Below are 18,785 nucleotides of genomic sequence, written 5' to 3'. Positions count from 1 at the left end.
ACTTGTTGGGCCAAATGGTCTGTTTCCAAACTGTGAGGATTCTATGATTCTATGAGAGGCATAACGGCTGCCTCTGAGTTATGGTTGGATACACTATAGTATTAAGGGAAAACTAAGAAGAGATGTGAGGCCAGACATTTCTGAGCAGAGATAATAGACTCTTCACTGGGAAGACCATATATGTTGAATGGCACAGAAGGAAGTCGTTTCATCCTATTGTATTGATGATGGTCCTTTGCTGGAGAAACGTAGCATCAACCCATGTTTTCTTTCTCTGCATTGTTTTATGCTTCCCTTTATTTAAAAGTCCATGGACCTCTTTGATTAATAATATAACGGAGTTTCCTACTGGTGATAAAGCTTTCAATTCTCACATTCACTAAACTTTCCTAATCTCCTTCAACATTCATCAAGTGGTATTTTAATATTAATGGCCACTTGGCAAACATATCCTCCCAATAGGAGTCTCCCTATCAAAAGAAATCCTTCAGAATTTGGAAGAACACATCTATGGATGCTTTTATAAAGACAACATTTTGAAACTGAATCTGATTGATCTTTGTAGAGCTACGTGGTTAAGGATTGCTAAGCCTGGGTTGCATCGTGGTTCAGTGGTTAGCACTGCTACCTCACAGCGCCAGGGACCCAGGTTTGATTCCAGCTTCAGGTGACTGTCAGGTGTGGAGTTTGTACATTCTTCCCGTGTCTGTGTGGGTTTGCACTGTGTGCTCTAGTTTCCTCCCACAATGCAATGATGTGTCGGTTAGGTGAATTGACTGTGCTAAATTTCCCATAGCATGTTCAGGGATGTGTAGGCTAGGTGCCCTAGTCAGGGGGTAAATGTAGAATAATAGGGTTGTGGAATGGGTCTGGGTGGGTTATTCTTTGGAGGGTTGGTGTGAACTTGTTGAGCCAAATGACCTGTTTCCACACTGTAGGGATTCCAAGATTAAGCTATCTAAAAGAAATTGAGATGCAGGATCAGCCAGATTTGAATAATAAGACAGAATCAGAGGGCTGTTTAACTTTCTCACCTTTTCTACTGGAAAATCCTGAGGTTAGTCCCAGTGTAACTGAGCAGGAAGAAGGAAGAGACTAAGAGACATGTCAGGACTGATATGAAACAGAGATGTTTGTTTAATCAATTCCACTTTGTAAACTCTCTCTAGGTGAATTTCTGCAGGAGGTCTCTCACCTGCCCAGTTATGCTGTCCATCCCAACATTATTCATGGTTCTTACACCAGATGTAGCTTGAATGAAAAGAAGAATCCCCTCCAAAAACTATCCTCCATCTATATTATCAAATCGTAGAGTCGTAAATTCATACAGCGCAGCAAAAGCCCTTTTGGTCCAATTCATCCACACCAATCATACATCCCAATCTGATGTCAGCTTTGACCCATATCCCTCTAAACCCCTCCTATTCATATACCCATCCAGATGCCTTTTAAATGTTGCAATTGTACCAGCCTCCACCACTTCCTCTGGCAATTCTTTTCAACCACGCACCACCCTCTGCATGGAAAAATTATCCCTGGGGTCCTTTTTAAAGCTTTTCCCTCACCTTAAAGCTATGCCCTCTAGTTTTGGACTCCCCCATCCTAGGAAAAAGACTATTCTCGCTAACCATGTCCCTTTTGATTTTATAAACCTCTAAGCATCCAATGTTCCAGAGAAAACAGCCCAGCCTATTCAGCCTCTCGCTATAGCTCAAATCTTCCAGTCCTGGTAATATCCTTTTAAATCTTTTCTGCACCCTCTCAAGTTTAACAACATCCATCCTATAGAAGTGTGACAAGAATTATACGGGGTATTCTAAAAGTGGGCTCACCAATGTCCAGTATAACTGCAACATGATGTCCCAACTCCTTTACTCAATGTTCTGACCAATGAAGGCAAGCATACAAAACGCCTTCGTTACCACCTAGTCTTCCTTTGACTCCACATCGACCCTCCGAAGAATAACCCACCCAGACCCATTCCCCTACATTTACCCTTGACTAGGACACCTAACCTACACATCCCTGAACACGCTATGGACAATTTAGCATGGCCAATTCACCGAAAAGAACTATGCACCTACGCCCCTATGTCCCTTTATTTGGTTACTCTCCCCAGGACCTTACCATTAAGTGAATAAGTCCTGCCGTGATTTGTGTTTCCAAAATGCAGCACCTCACACTTAGCTAAATTAAACTCCACTTGTCACTCCTTGCTCCATTAGCCCAGCTGATCAAGATCCCATTTGTACTCTGAGATAATCTTCTGCACTGTCCATGTCCACATTGAACATGCCCAAAGAGCTAATCAAATTGCCCCCATAGTCACATCTCTTCTGAACCAATCTTGACTTTACTAAAGTGGCCCTATTAAACTGACAAAGCATTCCAATAATTACTGCTCTCCATTCGAACCATCTGTAACTTGTATTTCTGTCTCTTCTTAACCCTCCCGGATTTCTGAAACATAACACAAACAAAGTGAATTTGCCAATGATATTAAACTCTTTGTTTTCAAATCTCCAGCCTTGCCCCTGGCTGTAATTTCCTCTAACCCGATAACCCGCTGAGATGTCTGTGTTAATCCAACATTGAGCACTTACACAAAGCTGATTTGTGTTCTGTAACACACGTGGTGAGGGGGTCAGGGAATGTAACTTGTCTCATTAGGTGCAGGGTGGGAGACAAAGCAGTTGGGGGGTGGGGGGGGGGGTTGCTGATAGTTTGTGCAGATCTATTTCTGTCAACTATGCAGACTAGTTTGAATTCCACGTGTCAGTGCACTTTAGTGATGCCAGTGAGGAATGCTCTTGACACTGTCTGCCCTTGGGAATCAATGTAAGTCTGCACAGTGCTATTAGAAACAAACAATTTTCTTCCCTAAGATATTGCTGCAAATCTGGGTTGATCAGCTCACTCCAATTTTCTCTCTCCCGTACAGAAAGCAAGCCACAGCTCAGTCTTTGAATTAGGTTTAAGCCTCCAGAAACTTCAAGGCAGCAGTGCTGTCCACCACATGATACATTGCCCACAATTTTCAGACTAAGTTCGGAAGTGGGAGGGTTTCCAGGAAAGAAACCCATGGCATACTAAGGTTGCAATGGTGGAAGATCCGGCAGGCCATCAGCCAGCTGATTGGCTGTCAGCAGCCAATCTGTTAAAATTAGAACCCCAGACCAGGATGCCAAAAGCTGCCAGCCAATAGGAAACCGGTAACTCCAGGGTTTGTCAGAGGCTGCACATGGCTGCTACAGAGACCACACCTCCTGGATTCTCAAGGCAAAGCCTCACCCAAAGAGAAGTGCTGCTCGGGAATTGTTGTAGGTTGCAATCACAGAGATAAGGGGTCCTTGGGAGTTGAAAGCAAGGGCAGACATTGACCTTCAGTTGCCACTTCTCACCCTAGGTCCAGTCCCTTGATCATGCACAGATGCGTGCAGATTAATAAATACCCACTGCCTCCCAAATTGCCACCCATACTGGTTAACCATTCAAATAGACTAGCTCTTTCCCATCCATCTGGCGCTAAACTAAATGCAGTCCAGGTGGAATGAAGCCTTTAAGTGGTCATTAATAGGGCCTCAATTGATGGCAAGGCAGAAAATGGAAGCTTGACCATTCCTTGCAACACCTAATTGAGGCAGGATCAGTAGGGCTGGTTCATCACTAATTCTGCCTAATTTAGTTCACTTCCTGCATACAGTCCCACTGCTTCTGGGCTGGAAGATTGCGCCCATGAATTTGAAGCTCTGTTTACAGCCTCAAGGTAGATGTAAAAGTATAGTATTTCAGGAGCAATGCCTTCCTGTTGGCCTACTTGTAACCGTTAACATTGGCGTTCATTCTCTGGCTTAGACATCACTCGGAGCAAATTGGTGTCCTCGCATTACAACAGTGAGTTTACTTTCAGAAATGATTCTTTGGCAATGGAACACTGTTGGACCTTCTGAGAATGTGAAAAAGCAAGTGCAAATATTTCTTTCTTTCCATCTGAATGCATATTCTTTATGTGTGGAACCTGGAACCTTTCCCTCTGTTGAAACTCTTTAAGCTAATGTAACACCATACGTGCTGATTATAATACAGTATTCATTTCACAGTAATCTACTGCTGGAGATCTCTAGATAATTCTGTACCGTAACCTGGGAGCTGAGGATATGGCATTCTGCTGTTGTGTTCTTTTTACTGTATGAAACATGTATTCCCATCTGTGCACAATGGCCCACTGTGTAATAGTCAAAACATTGGTTTTATTGCAAAACAACACAAACAATCTTTTTGCAAAGAATAACAAATAGCTGGCAGTGAGTTTAAGGCAGGAGTTAAACGTTAGGTTTTCTGGTGTTTGAGAGCCAGTTAAAGAAACTTACATTCATGTACTACCCTTAATATAGTACAACAGTCCAAGGTGCTTCACTAGAGTGTTATCAGCCGACTTTGACATTTGTGAAGCATAAGCAAAAATGAACACAGGTGACCAAAGGTTTGATGAAATAATTAGGTTTTTAAGGGACAACATAAGGGTAAAGAGCTTTAGCAACATAATGTAGGGATTCAGACCATTTGTATGTTTGCTGACATCCAATCAACATTACTAATTTCTTTGCGTGACATTTATTTGTTAAGTGCTAAAATTCACATGTAAAAATTCAGAAATATATCTCTGTTTGCTCTGAAAATTCAACTGCATTTGCATCTTTAAATGAGGCAACTATTCCCTTTACTTTGTAACTGATTCACCCTAGTTCAGCTGTAAGAAGTTCAATTCTGTTTATACAGACTGTGGTTTCGCCTCTGGCTGCTGAGTCTATAGACAGCTTTGTATCAGGAGACAATATCAGAAGTGAGCAAGGCATTCCTCACAATGCTTCAGTAATCAGTTAGGCTATTGTTGGAGTTGTTACTGCATGGGGTCGTGAAGGAGAGTCAGATGTAAGACATCAGTTTCACAAAAAGCAAGAAGGAGCATTGCCAAGCAATAGATACTGGCAGCTCTACTCGGGAGTGTTTTGAAATACACAGCAAAGTGCCAAGATCTGATTGTATTCGGTAAAACGTAAGAGGTATACTAAGTTGTAATATGACATGATAGGAAAGGTGTTCGATTTGTCCATACGCATCTTACCAGACAGGTATGTAGTGTGTCACATTACATTGAAGAAACATTGTCTACAGCATGTGTTTTTGGATATTTCTCCCCCTCATTCTACAGTATCTTCACCTGTAGAGTCATGCAGCACAGAAACAGACCCTTCGGTCCAACCAGTCCATGCTGAACATAATCCCAAACTAAACTAGTCCTACCTGCCTGGTCCTGACCCATATCTCTCCAAATCTTTTCAATTCATGTCCTTATCTAAGTGTCTTTTAAACTTTGCAACTGTGCCCACATTCATCGCTTCCTCATGTGGTTAATTCAATGTGCAAAGTGCCCTCTGGGTAAAAGTTTGTCCAACCATTTGTTAACTCCAGTTCCCTGAAGTTGCTGACTCTTGTGCATCTCCACAAGAATGGCAGATCTTCAGTGTCTTACTCAAATAATGTGGAGAAGCCGGTGTTGGACTGGGGTGGACAAAGTTGAAAATCACACAACACCAGGTTATAGTTCCAAATAAACCTGGTGTGTGATTTTGAACTTAGTCAAATAAATGACCGTTTCTCACAGGCATCTCTAGACTTTGTGTTGGTCTGCTGTTTGAGCAGGCTGTCACCTCTGGTTGGGCATGTTGCAGCAGATTTCATCACATAACCTCCAACTTCCTTGCTCTTACACTCCTGCCATTAGACATCTGACACATCCACCATCACTGCACTGCACTTGGCTACATTAATTAGAAAGTGAGTATAAGCAGTTTATTGTCACATAACACCTCTAGCATGAAAAGTCCCCAAGTGCTTCAAAGGAGTATTATCAGAGAGAGTATGGCACTGGATCATATAGGGAGAGTTGAGGTCAGATGATCAAAAGTATGGTTAAAGTGATATATTTTAACAAAGGAGGAAAGGGAAATAGAGAGGCAGAGAGAAGCAGTGAGGGAATTTCCCAATATTGGGACTTAGGCAGTTAGAAACACAGGCATCAATGGTGGGAAGATTAAAGTGAATTGGTGGAGTGCAGCTATCTCAGGAGGCAGGAAGCTTTGAGGAGATTAAAATGGTGGAGAACAACGACACTATGGAGGTTTTTGAAAACAAGGATGAGAGTTTTATAGTCTAGAATTTGCTCAACTGGGAATCAATAAAGGAATGGGATTTGCTGTGAGTTTAGACACGAGTTTAGACACACAGCAGAGTTTTGGATGGCTGTGCCAACATTTATTGCCTGTCCTTAGTTGCCTTTGAGAAGATGGTGGTGAGCTGCCTCCTGAAATGCTGCAGCCCACTTGCTGAAGGCAGACCCACAGTGTCACTGGGGAAGGAATCCCAGGATTTTGACCCAGTGACAATGATGAAATAGTGATATATTATTAATTTAGGGTGGTGAATGGCTTGGTGGGGAGCTTGAAATGGTGAAGTTGTCATGTATCTGCTGTCCTTCTCCTTCTAGGTTTGGAGGGTGCTATCTTGATGGGTCTCTGAAGTGCATCTTATAAATAGCACACACTGCTGCTGTTGTGGAATGACTGAATGTTTGTAGATGTGGTGCTGATCAAGTGGGCTTCTTTGCCTTGGATGGTATCAAGCTTCTGATGAGTTCTTGAAGCGATAACCATCCAAGCAAGTGGGAAGTATTTCATCAGACTCCTCACTATTGCCCTGGAGATACGGTGGGCAGGCTTTCATTTGAGATGATTGTTGTCTGCCATTTGTGTGGCATGAATGTTACTTGCACTTTTCAGCTTGAACCTGGATATTGTCCAGGTCTTGCTGCCTTTGAACACAGACTGCTTCAATATCTGAGGAGTTGTAATGGTGCTGAACGTTGTGCCGACATTGGTGAATCCATACTTCTGACCTTATGTTGGAGCAATGATCATCGATGAAGCAGCTGAAGATGGCTGGGCCAAGTACACTACCCTGAGGACCTCCTGCAGACATGTCCTGGAGCTGAAGTGACTGACCTCTACCAACAACAACTCTCTTCCTTTGTGCCAGGCATGATACCAACTTGATTCCCATTGATTCCAGCTTTCTCAGGGCTCCTTGATGTGACACTCCGTTAAATGAGACCTTGATGTCAACTGAATGGTCGATTCCTAGAGTCTCTGATTTTAAACTGAGATGTGGCCTTGTTGAGCTCTTTAAAATTCTGTGGAGATTTGATCAGGTAAATGTAGAGAAGATGCTTTTGAAGGGGCTGAAGACTAGGAGCTATGAATATAAGAGAGTCACTAGCAAAGCTGATAAAGAAGTCAGGTGAAACCTCTGTCCCAAGAGGATGATAAGGGTGTGAAACAGGCTACTACAAGCAATTGTTGAGCAAATGGCATAGGTGTATTTAAGAAGAACCTAGATGAGTAACATGAGGGAGAAAGGCATGGATGATATTGTGAAAATATTGAAAGAATTAAGGTACAGGAAGCCTGTGTGGAGTATAGGCATTGATAAGTATATCTCCATCAAACTAAAGCTTGCCTGTTGTTTCCACTTCCCAGTGCGGAAATGCTGAGGGTAATTTGTTTTCCAACTGGATTAAATCAATTAAAAATGAAATTTAGTTTAGATTCCTCCCAGTTTAAAAGATTCAGTAACATGCTGGGCTGTGAGTTTACTAATCTGGGTGAGGACACAGACCTATCAGTGAAATCATATGGCAGACAGAGCAGATCGATTTTCTCATTTTTCACAGCTGAGAGTAGCACAGTGGTTAGCACCGCTGCCTCACAGCACTGGGGACCTGGGTTTGATTCCACCCTCGGGTGACTGCCAGTGTGGAGCTTGCACATTCTTCCCATGTTTGTGTGGGTTTCCTCCGGGTGCTCCAGTTTCCTCCTACGTTCATAGCTGTGCAGATTAGGTGGATTGGCCATGCTCAATTCCCCAGAGTGTATAGGGATGTGCAGACTAGGTGGATTAACCATGGGAAATACAGGGTTAGGGAGATAGAGCACAGGGAGTGACTCTGGGTAGGATGATCTTTAGAAGGTCAAGTATGGACTTGATGGGCCAAATGGCCTGGCTAGATACTGTAAGGATTCTATGATCCTTCACTTGAGCAAAAATATTCCATTCAAAATGAAAAATAAAATCCATTCTCCAGCCCCTTTCAGTTCTGAAGAAGAGTCATCCTGGACTCACAACATTAATTCTGTTTCTCTCTCCATTGAGATGCTGCCTGACCTGCTGAGTTTCTCCACCACTTTCTGTTTTGTTTCAGATTGCCAGCATCTGCAGTATTTCACTCATATTTTAGTGCCACTAATGCTATGTTTCACTGACATGTGACTCGTCCTGGGGTGTTTAATTAATTTTTGGGCTTATTATAATAATGGGCCCTTGAGCATGATCTACCTTTCAAAAGAATCATGGCTGATCCAATATTCCACAGGTCCATTTTCCTACCCTTTCCCCATATCCCTTGATTCCCCTACTGACCAAGAATCTATCTGTCTTAGCCTTAAATATACAGAAGGATTCTGTCCCCACAGCTCTCTGTGACAAGGAGTTCCAAAGACTCGTAACCCTCTGAGAGAAGAAATTCCTCCTCATCCCAGCCTTAAATTGGTGGGCCTTTATTCTGAGACATCTGTTCCTAGATGCTCTCATGAGCAGAAACATCCTCTCAGCATTTACCCTGTCAGGCCCCTTAAGAAGCCTCTATTTTCCAAAGAGATCATCTCTCATTCTTCTAAACTCAAATTCACAGGCTTCTTCTGAGACACTCACAGTTCCCTCAAGACAGAGCCAGTTATCTTCCCAATTTTTCAGCAGTCCAAGGTTTCTCCTGTGTCCTGACTCCACCTCTCAGTTGCCTACTAATTCCTAGGAATCCTTCTGGAATTCATTCTATCCTCACAGAGCCATCCAACTGCTCTTGATCCTTGCTTTATTCCTGATGAAGGGCTTTTGCCCGATTCTTGGCCCGAAATTTCGCTGCTCGTTGGATGCTGCCTGAACTGCTGTGCTCTTCCAGCACCACTAATCCAGTATTTGGTTTTCAGCATCTACAGTCATTGTTTTTACCGTCTATAGAGAGCCTAGTTAGTTCAGCTATCTTCCCAGCAGTGCTGATAATTGCCAAACTCCTAAATTGGGGTCTACAATTGTCAAAGAGTGTGGTGCTGGAAAAGCAGAGCTGGTCAGGCAGCATCCGCGGAGCCGGAGAATCGACGTTTCAGGCACGCTGTCTGACCTGTTGTGCATTTGCAGCACCACACTCTTCGACTCTCACCTGCAGTCTTCACTGTCTCCTAGTCTACAGTAATCATCTTTCTATGCTTACTGACCTTCAGTGCCTAGATGTAATATTTTGAATTGTTGCTTATTCATCTCCAAATTGTTCTGAGTGACCCATTGTTAACCTCGCTCCTATCACCTAAATGTTGCCACCTAATAATTCTTGGAGCTGAGTGTGCGCTGATCACAGTTCACAGGGAGCACTGACCTATTGAGTGTAAAAGAAATGCACATAACTGGAGGATTTCATCATAATAGAAGATGGAACTTGGGGGTTCAGTTGTTTCTGGCTATTATAAAAAGAGGCATTAGTGAATAGCAGTCTGTTTAACCCATCCACATCGATGCCAATAGAAAAACCAAGTTTGCTAAATAAAGATCAATTTGACCTCCGAAGCATCTTGCTGATTAGATTACTTACAGTGTGGAAACAGGCCCTTCGGCCCAACAAGTCCACACCGCCCCGCCAAAGCGCAACCCACCCATACCCCTCCATCTACCCCTTACCTAACACTATGGGTAATTTAGCATGGCCAATTCACCTGCCCTGCACATCTTTGGAAAGTGGGAGGAAACCGGAGCACCCGGAGGAAACCCACGCAGACACGGGGAGAATGTGCAAACTCCACACAGTCAGTCGCCTGAGGCGGGAATTGAACCTGGGTCTCTGGCGCTGTGAGGCAGCAGTGCTAACCACTGTGCCACCGTGCTGTTATAAAATGCAGGACTCTTTAAGAAAGTAAATACTGGGCAAAAGAGCCTCACATTATTTTCCTTAATGTCACATTCCTGAAGACTCTGAAACACATTTCTGTGTTTCAGTTGGTGTCTACTTGCAGCAAGCACCATTGTACAACGCAAATACTTACAAACAAATGCAGAATGCTTTTAACCCCTTAAGTCCAGTATCTGTACTTACGAGAACTGTAAAGTGTTGACAATGATAGGGATATACCATAAAGCCTTACCTTGTACTGCTACAGTAAGCCATGACCCAGTGGCTGTGACACTCTTTCCTCTGAGATAGAAAATTGGGGGATCAAGTCCCACCTCAGAGACACAGATGTATGTCAGGCTGACAACCTAGTGCATTACATTCAAGTTCAGTTGTCTTTGGAGATCCTGACAACATTTCTAAATGAAACAGGAGTCACCCTTCCACTGTCTAACTGTAGAGTTCTTTTGACCAACCTCACTAAAAGATGTGGTGGCACGGGTGCTGGTGTTGGACTGAGGTGGACAAAGTTAAAAATCATTCAACACCAGGTTATAGTCCAACAGGTTTATTTGGAAGCATTAGCTTTTGAATGAAGGGGCAGCACTCTGAAAACTAGTGTTTCCAAAGAAACCTGATGGACTATAACCTGGTGTTGTATGATTTTTAATTTCATCGCTAAAAGATATCATAGAGGCATAGAGTCATGGAGATGTACAGCACAGAAACACACCCTTCGGTCCAACCCCTCCATGCCGACCAGATATCCCACCCCAATCTAGTCCCACCTGCCAGCACCCAGCCCCATATCCCTCCAAACCCTTCCTATTCATATACCCATTCCAAATGCCTTTTACATGTTGCAATTGTACCAGCCTCCACCACTTCCTCTGGCAGCTCATTCCATACACGTACCACCCTCTGCATGAAAAAGTTGCCCCTTAGGTCTCTTTTATATTTTTCCCCTCCTACCCTAAACCCTCTAGTTCTGGACTCCCCAACCCCAGGGAAAAGACTTTGTCTATTTATTCTATCCATGTCCCTCATGATTTTCTAAACCTCTATGAAGTCACCTCTCAGCCTCCAACCCTCCAGGGAAAACAGCCCCAGCCTGTTCAGTCTATCATCTTGCAATTATTTCACTGCAGAGCCCAGGAAATTGCTAGTCACAAATTGGATCTATATTTCCTATGTTAGAATAGTAACGCCAGCTCAAAGTGCAGTTGATTGGCTGTGAAGTACAAGGGGAAAGCTGCTATATAAATGCAAACCCAGTCCTCTACTTCAACCGAAATAAGTCTTTTGGGGATTTGTTTGGATTGAGTAATTTGAATTAAAGGCTTGCTGTGTACCAGTGCCTCATTCAATCCACAGCTCAAACTGGTTAAATCCTTGCTTCATAATATTTCAAAGTTTAATTAATGTTTCAAACATGTGTGTGTTTTTGTGTGAGTGTGTGTGGCCAGCACTATTCTTTCTGCTCCAAATGCCTCTCTCTAATTTTGGCCACGTATCTTTAGCTATATGTACGATTGAAGGCAAATCCTAGCATTTTAACAACCAATGAGTTGCAAGCGAAATGCACCACTACTATTGGAAGCAAGGATTTTTAAAAAAAAAACTTTCTTTCTGTCTCTCGAGAATAAATGGACCGAAGTTATCTGGGTATCATAGGCCACAACATATTCAATTTCTGTTTTTGCTCTGCAAGGGATCCGAACAGCTGTTTTCAGTCAGGAAACTTTTAAGAAATATTCTTGCAGGGGTCACACCCAGCAAGCTGCAGCCAGATTAATAATACCACAGCCCTTTGTGTTTTGACATGAAAATTCATAGCCGTTTTTTTGGAAAGTAAAGTGGCTCCTTCTGCGCTTTTAAAATATGACTGAGCAGGATGTAACTGGTTTTGGATGCAAGTTCATTGTATTGCCTTATCCCCACTAGTCAGGCCTTCCAAATTAGGGACATATTACTCCGAATCAGTTCTGTAATAAAAGGTAAAGTGTCTTCAAAAATGTTGGGTAAACTTTATTTTCCCTCTCATATCAGCGAGTGAAAATGGGAGTAAACGTGTGAATGTGAGAGCGAGTGTAAGAGAGAAGACTCCAAAGAACGTTATATTGTTTTCACCATGACGATGTGAGGTGTAGATATGCCTCATGCATTTCAAAGCAAACAAATATGGTTCTTAAACTCTCTTTTTATGGAAACAATAGCCCTCCAAATGTATTATTAACAGACAAAAGCACATACCAGATTGGTTAGTCAAGGCAACAACTTTAGCAATGGGTTCAACTGCATTCCATTTGAAAGCTGATTGGCTCTTTACTGCTCTCCTAAAGTGGCCGAGTAACTCACTCGGCGATATTGAGCTTGGTGGAGATTTCAGAAGGGTACCTCAAGGGCAATGATGTCTGGGCAAAATATACCAGGCAAAAGTGAGGACTGCAGATGCTGGAAATCGGAGTCGAGAGTGTGGTGCTGGAAAAGCACAGCAGGTCGGGCAGCATCTGAGGAGCAGGAGAATCAACGTTTCGGGCACAAGCCCTTTGTCAGGAATGAGGCTGGGAGTCTTGGGAGTGGAGAGATAAATGGGAGGGGGGTGGGGCTGGGGAGAAGGTAGTTGATAGTGCAATAGGTGGATGGAGGTGGGGGTAAAGGTGATAGGTTAGAGGGGAGGTGGAGCGGATAGGTGGGAAGGAAGAGGGACAGGTGGGACAGTGCTGAGCTGGAAGTTGGATCTGGGGTAAGGTGGGGGGAGTGGAAGTGAGGAAACTGGTGAAATCCACTTTGATGCCATGGGGTTAGAGGGTCCCGAGGCGGAAGATGAGGTGTTCTTCCTCCAGGCATCGGGTGGTAAGGGAGTGGTGATGGAGGAGGTCCAGGACCTGCATGTCCTTGGAGGAGTGGGAGGGGGAGTTGAATTGGTCAGCCACGGGGCGGTGGGGTTTGTTGGTGTAGGTGTCCCAGAGATATTCTCTGAAGCGCTCTGCGAGTAGGTGTCCTGTCTCCCCAGTGTAGAGGAGACCGCATGGGGAGCAATGGATACAGTAAATGATATGTGCAGGTGAAACTTTGATGGATGTGGAAGGCTCCTTTGGGGCCTTAGATAGAGGTGGGAGTAGGTGTGGGCACAGGTTTTGCAATTCCTGCGGTGGCAGGGGAGGGTGCTGGGAGGGGAGGGTGAGTTTTTTGGGTGGGAGGGGAGTGTGGACTTGACCAGGTGGTCACAGAGGGAACAGTCTTTACAGAAAGCGGACAGGGGTAGTGGTGGGATCCACGTATAGGTGGCGGAAATGGTGGAGGATGATGTGAAGTGTACAGAGGTTGGTGGAGTGGAAGGTGAGGACTGGGGAATTCTGTCCTTGTTGCAGTTGGAGCAGTGGGGTTCGAGGGCGGGGGTGCGGGGAGTGGATGAGATGGACTGGAGGGCATCATCAACCACGTGGGAGGGGAAATTGCGGTCTTTAAAGAAAGAGGCCATCTGGTGTGTTCTGTGATGGAACTGGTCCTCCTGGGAGCAGATGTGGTGGAGGCGGAGGAGTGGGAACAAGGGATAGCATTTTTGCGGAGGCACGGTGGGAGGAGGTGTAATCCAGGTAGCTGTGGGAGTCGGTGGTTTGGAGTCAGTATTGAGTCGGTCCCCGTTGATGGAGATGGAGGAGTCCAGGAAGGGGAGGGAGGTGTTAGAGATGGTCTAAGTGAATTTAAGGTCAGGGTGGAATGTGTTGGTGAAGCTGATGAACTGTTTGACCTCTTTGTGGGAGCACAAGATGGTGCCGATGCAGTCATCAATGTAACAGAGGAAAAGGTGGGGGGTGGTGCCAGTGTAACTGCGGAAGATGGACTGTTCTATGTAGCAACAAAGAGACAGGCATAGCTGGGGCCTATGCGGGTGCCCATGGCTACCCCTTTCACCTGAGGAAGTGGGAGGATTCGAAGGAGAAATTATATACCGCCTTGCCACTGGCTGCCATATTCTGAGAATGAATTTTAAAACATTTCTTTTAAGTCATTCACAGGCCGTGGGCATTACTAGCTAGGTCAGTAATTTATTGCCCATCTCTAATTGCCCAGAGGGCTGTTAAGAGTCAACCACATTGCTGTGGGTCTGGAGTCACATGTAGGCCTGACCAGGTAAGAACGGCAGTCTCCTTCCCTCAAGGACGTTTCTGAACCAGATGAGATTTTCCTGACAATCGACAACAATTTCATGATCATCTGACCCTTAATTCTAGATTTTCATTGAATTTGAGTTCCACCATCTTCCAGAGGAGAATTTGAACCTGGGGCCCCACAACATTGCCTGCAACTTTGGAGTAATAGTCTAGTGATAATACCACTAGGACTTTGCCTGCCTAAATGTACTTCCCCTTTATTCCACAATATACGGTAATTTCCTTTGAGTTGCATAATTTTGAAATGATTTTTTAAAATTTCCTAAGGGAAATTCTTTGAATTATTAAACAGAATTTGTAATCTACTTTTTGGAATCTGTTCCTCAAGGTTAATATATTGTACTATACGGTTATAATGGAACAGTCCCACAGCCATGAATATTAACCTTGATCACTAGATCACAGAAAGCACAAAACGTACACACCTTGATCCTAAGCAGTAAGTTTTTAAAAATTGATTCTCAGAATGTGGATGTCTCTAACAGTGGCAACAAATTCAAAACTAGCCCATTCCTAGTTGCTCTGAAAAGACAGTGACGCATCACCTCCTTGAGCCTCTGTGGTCTGTGAGCTACACAAGACAACCAAGTGGCTTGTTGGAAGACAGTTAAATGTTAACCAATGTCCAAAAGGAAGTGGTCAGCAAGTAGCATCCTTGAGACCATGCGGGAAAAGGAGAGGGTGGATCCTGTCGTGTGGTTGCCTGAGCGGACTATCAAAGTCATTTGGCAGAACGCTTCAGCACCAGAACTTTCCAAAGAGCCCATGACACTGCTTCGTTGGTAGGAAGAAGGGCACGACATGTGAGATCCTTCATGTACGCTCGATCAGTCTGCACCACCGCAAGCTGCCCTCGAAGTGGCTGCGGGGTGGGGGATGAGTCTGTCACACATATCCTTCTGGAATGTGCCTTTGCAAGGGAAGTCTGGAGAGAAATGCAGTGGGTTTTGTCAAGGTTCATCCCGAGCAGCTCCGTGATGCTGGTCTGGTCCCCTGGATGCACACCGTGACAAATGTCAACTGCTCCTGGAGGATCATCAGCTTGGTGAAAGATGCATTTCAGTCTGCCCGAAACTTGATGGTCTTCCAGCGTAAAGAGCTGACCTCAATCGAGTTTTGTAGACTGGCGTGTTCCAAGGTTCAGGACAATGTGCTGAGGAAGGGGGAAGAGCACTAGCTAAGATCTTCCTGCTAAAATATACCAGGGGTCTGTTCAGTTTGCCTCAATCTATGTAAGTCATGTCCTGCATGAGTAATTAATTGCCCTTTTTTGCCACTGCAAGGAATGTTTAATTTCAATTTTTGTTTGTTCTTTATGTGCAAAGACTGTAACAAACTGCTTTAGCACCTGCGTGTGAACCTACACATAATTTTTTTGTGAATAAAGTATACTGTCGCAATATTAAAAAAAGTTAACCATAAGGTGGGGTTGGCCTCACTTAAAGGCCAGATTAGGTAGAGGTGACAGATATCCTTCCCCGATGGCCACTGGTAAACGATAGCTCTTAGGTTTATTTGTTAAATAATATAAAAGTGTTGCACTAAGCCACTGAGACTTTCATGAGTAGCAGCTGGAGAATGGTACCTGCCTGACTTTAATGTTCACACTTTAATGCATAAAGGTGTACGGGTTTGAGTGGGTTAATACTGAAAACAGCCGTGAGCACATTTCAGTTTAGTGATGTTAAAGGATGGTGGGATAACAGCTGAGCATTTCGAAGGAATATGAATTACCATCTTGGTCTTCTTCATAGACTCTGTGACAATGTCATATCAGTGTAATTTGTCTTAGTTGCTAACGTAGAGTAAACTACATGTTGTTTAAGGCAAGAGTCAATTCATCTCAAAATCCATTGCAACTTCAGAGTACTGAATGGAAACTACGCAAGAATTTAATGCAACTCTCGTGATTATGATATACAATGCTATGGAGTATATGTAACCAAGTATATGTTTATCTTATTTGATTTGTTATCCCAGAAGGATTGAAATATATTCCAATTTCTAAATTGCAAACCATAACTAAAAATACAATGTCTATGTAGAGTTGAAGTTTGGTGGTACTTGATTTTATCATTCATCTTAAAATCCACGACAACTTTGAACAGCTTTGTTAACGTTGAAATTAATCATTCCCAAATTGTCATTGCTGCAATCAACTTCTCCCCATCTAAGTTTGGCCAACACAACAGCGCTATCCCTCTGATTTATGCCAGCAAAATTGCTGGTGAAATTTAATCCAGTGCTGAATTAAATAAAACCACTTTATAATGAGTCCACAAAAGAAACTCCAGAATATTTCCTATGACACATTATGAAGGTTAAGAGACAAATTCAGGGCTGAGATTCCCACAAAACAAAACTCTTTTTTTTTCATTTGCTACAAACCAGCTCCAAAGTCTTCAGGAATCTAGACAGTTCAATTTGCAAGGTCTGTTTTACTGACCCAAGAGAGACTGACACAGCCAGCTGCCATTCAAATCACATAGCCCTGAAAACAGCCTCTCATGGTTATGGCTACGTGAGGCTGTTAATCACAAGCAATCTTCAGTCATTCAGAGAAGGGGAACAAGGGGGAGGGGGGAAACTGGACTTAAGGGGAGAAGGAGTGTACTTATTGGGGAAGGGAATCTGAATTGAGGTGGAGGTGGAGTATGTGCATGGGGACAGGGGTGTCTGAGTTGGGGGCATCTGAGTTGGGCAGAGGGAGGGGCATCTGAGCTGGGGGAAGGGGCGTCTGACTTGAGAGGGTGGCATGTCTGAGCTGGGGGGAGGGGCATTTGAGTCAAGGGGAGGGATATCTGAACTGGGGATAGGGAAAGGCAGAGAAGCTACTCTTGCAGTGTTGTTTGGACAGCCTTTGAATATTGCTTTAGGCAGCTTTAGGTACAAAGTGCTTGTCGAAGCAAGAATGGAAGTTATTCACTGTCAAGTTAAATCTGAAGCTGCTCGAACAACAGTGTTTAAGTTCTGACTAAATATTTGACAGTTTAGCTTCCAGCATAATAACAGTGGCAAAGGCTGTTAAAAACCCCAACAGATGTAACGTTAGCAAAAAGTTGTCAGAGATTATGAATCAAAAAAACGAAATAAACTACCGGATGTTGAAGTATCTTTTCAAAGTCAATTTCTGCATTCACCCTAATAATTAGTTGAGGCACACATAAATTGGTGCAACAGTAAGAATAATTGCATCTCAAAATAATAAAGATCCTTCAGGCGAAACAAAACAATTCACAAAATTTAATGCTCATTGCAATCCTGTCTCTAGACATTTTCACCAGTGAAACACAAACTGGAACCCCATTTATCAGCAGTATTGAAGGATTTGGTCTACAGGCAGGCAATTTAAGAAAAAAGAATTGTACAGAAGTAGTAAAATAAACACCATCAGATTCTGAAGGGGTTAAACACTCCCATGCTCTGCAGTCCAGAAGCTAGCCCTGCCAATAAACAGAGAGAGCCTGTTCAGACATGGTACCTTTACCGTGAATCAACACATCCCCATTAGTGATCATTATGCAGCTTGCAGACAGCAATTGAGCCTACAGATCATGCGTTCATTGCAAGAAATCTGCCCCTTCACAGCCCCTTCCCCCTCTCTCCCACCACCTTCCACTTACCCTTGCTAGGACAAAGCTATGCATCTGGGTTTTGTCAGAAGTGGTACACACTGAGACTAGAATCACAAGTGTAGGTATTTCTGTTCTGGGTAACCCACATGCATGGACAATCCTTCTGCAAAAATATAGTTTTCACCTACAGTAGGACATAATGCAAGTGCAAGAGAGGAAATGTGTAGCACAGAAGTTTATGATAATAATATGTAGTGTCTTTTTGATTGAGAAACAAAACTTCAATTTGATTGTCAAACTTTGAATCACAAACGAAACTTAACCTCTCTGTGAACTTCCCATTAGCTTCAAACTGCTTTCCCATCAAACTTTACTTACCTGACTCTCCATTTCGCCAGAAGCTGCAGCTCCCTGAAGTTGTAAAAAGGCAAAGCTTGTAGTTCCAGAATAGATTTGTCTCTCCCTCCCTCACACTTTCTCTCTAATGCAGTCTTGTCTGGTCCTCACTGTGTTAAAGATACTTCAGGAGCTCTTTTACTGAGGAAGTTGTGCTCTTGTCCAAATTGTAGATCACTCCCACTCTCTTCGGGGTGTGTGTTGTGTGTATATGTCTCTTAGTTAAGTGAACAAGGCTGGCCTCAGTCTGACAGGTTTCCTTATATAGGTAAACATGACTCACATTCCCGTGGAGGGTGGCTGCTTTGAATCGAGTACATTAACTCTAGGTATGCCAACATGCCAGAGACAAGAGCAGAAATGCAGTATGTGACATTTCATCTCACCATAGCAAGTGTGGACAGTGGGGGTAAGTCTGGTTCTGTAACAGTGGAGCAATTGGAAATATACGTGCTTCATGCAAGGAAGTATGCTGAATGGAGTGAGTCATTTTTGTCACAGATTGTTTCAACTGGACTGTCAGTGTCCAGATAAAGAATTTGAAAATTAGAACAATTCAAATCTAGAGTCACAGAGCTGTACAGC

General features: G+C 43.6%; 1 protein-coding gene across 1 annotated transcript in view; it reads right to left on the bottom strand.

Annotated features, from left to right (window-relative positions):
• Window positions 1-18,424, bottom strand: part of LOC140485990 (E3 ubiquitin-protein ligase Midline-1) — a 353,278-nt gene extending 334,854 nt beyond the window's left edge. Inside the window, exon 1 of the mRNA XM_072584490.1 lies at window positions 18,183-18,424. The gene's annotated coding sequence lies outside the window, so the exon portion shown is untranslated. The remainder of the gene's footprint in view (window positions 1-18,182) is intronic.
• Window positions 18,425-18,785: the final 361 nt, after the last annotated feature.

The sequence above is a fragment of the Chiloscyllium punctatum genome, chromosome 15 (genome assembly GCF_047496795.1).
Source record: "Chiloscyllium punctatum isolate Juve2018m chromosome 15, sChiPun1.3, whole genome shotgun sequence".
NCBI classification, from domain to species: Eukaryota; Metazoa; Chordata; class Chondrichthyes; order Orectolobiformes; family Hemiscylliidae; genus Chiloscyllium; species Chiloscyllium punctatum.
Note: the sequence above shows the minus strand (reverse complement) of the source record. Positions and strands in the feature narration are given on the sequence as shown.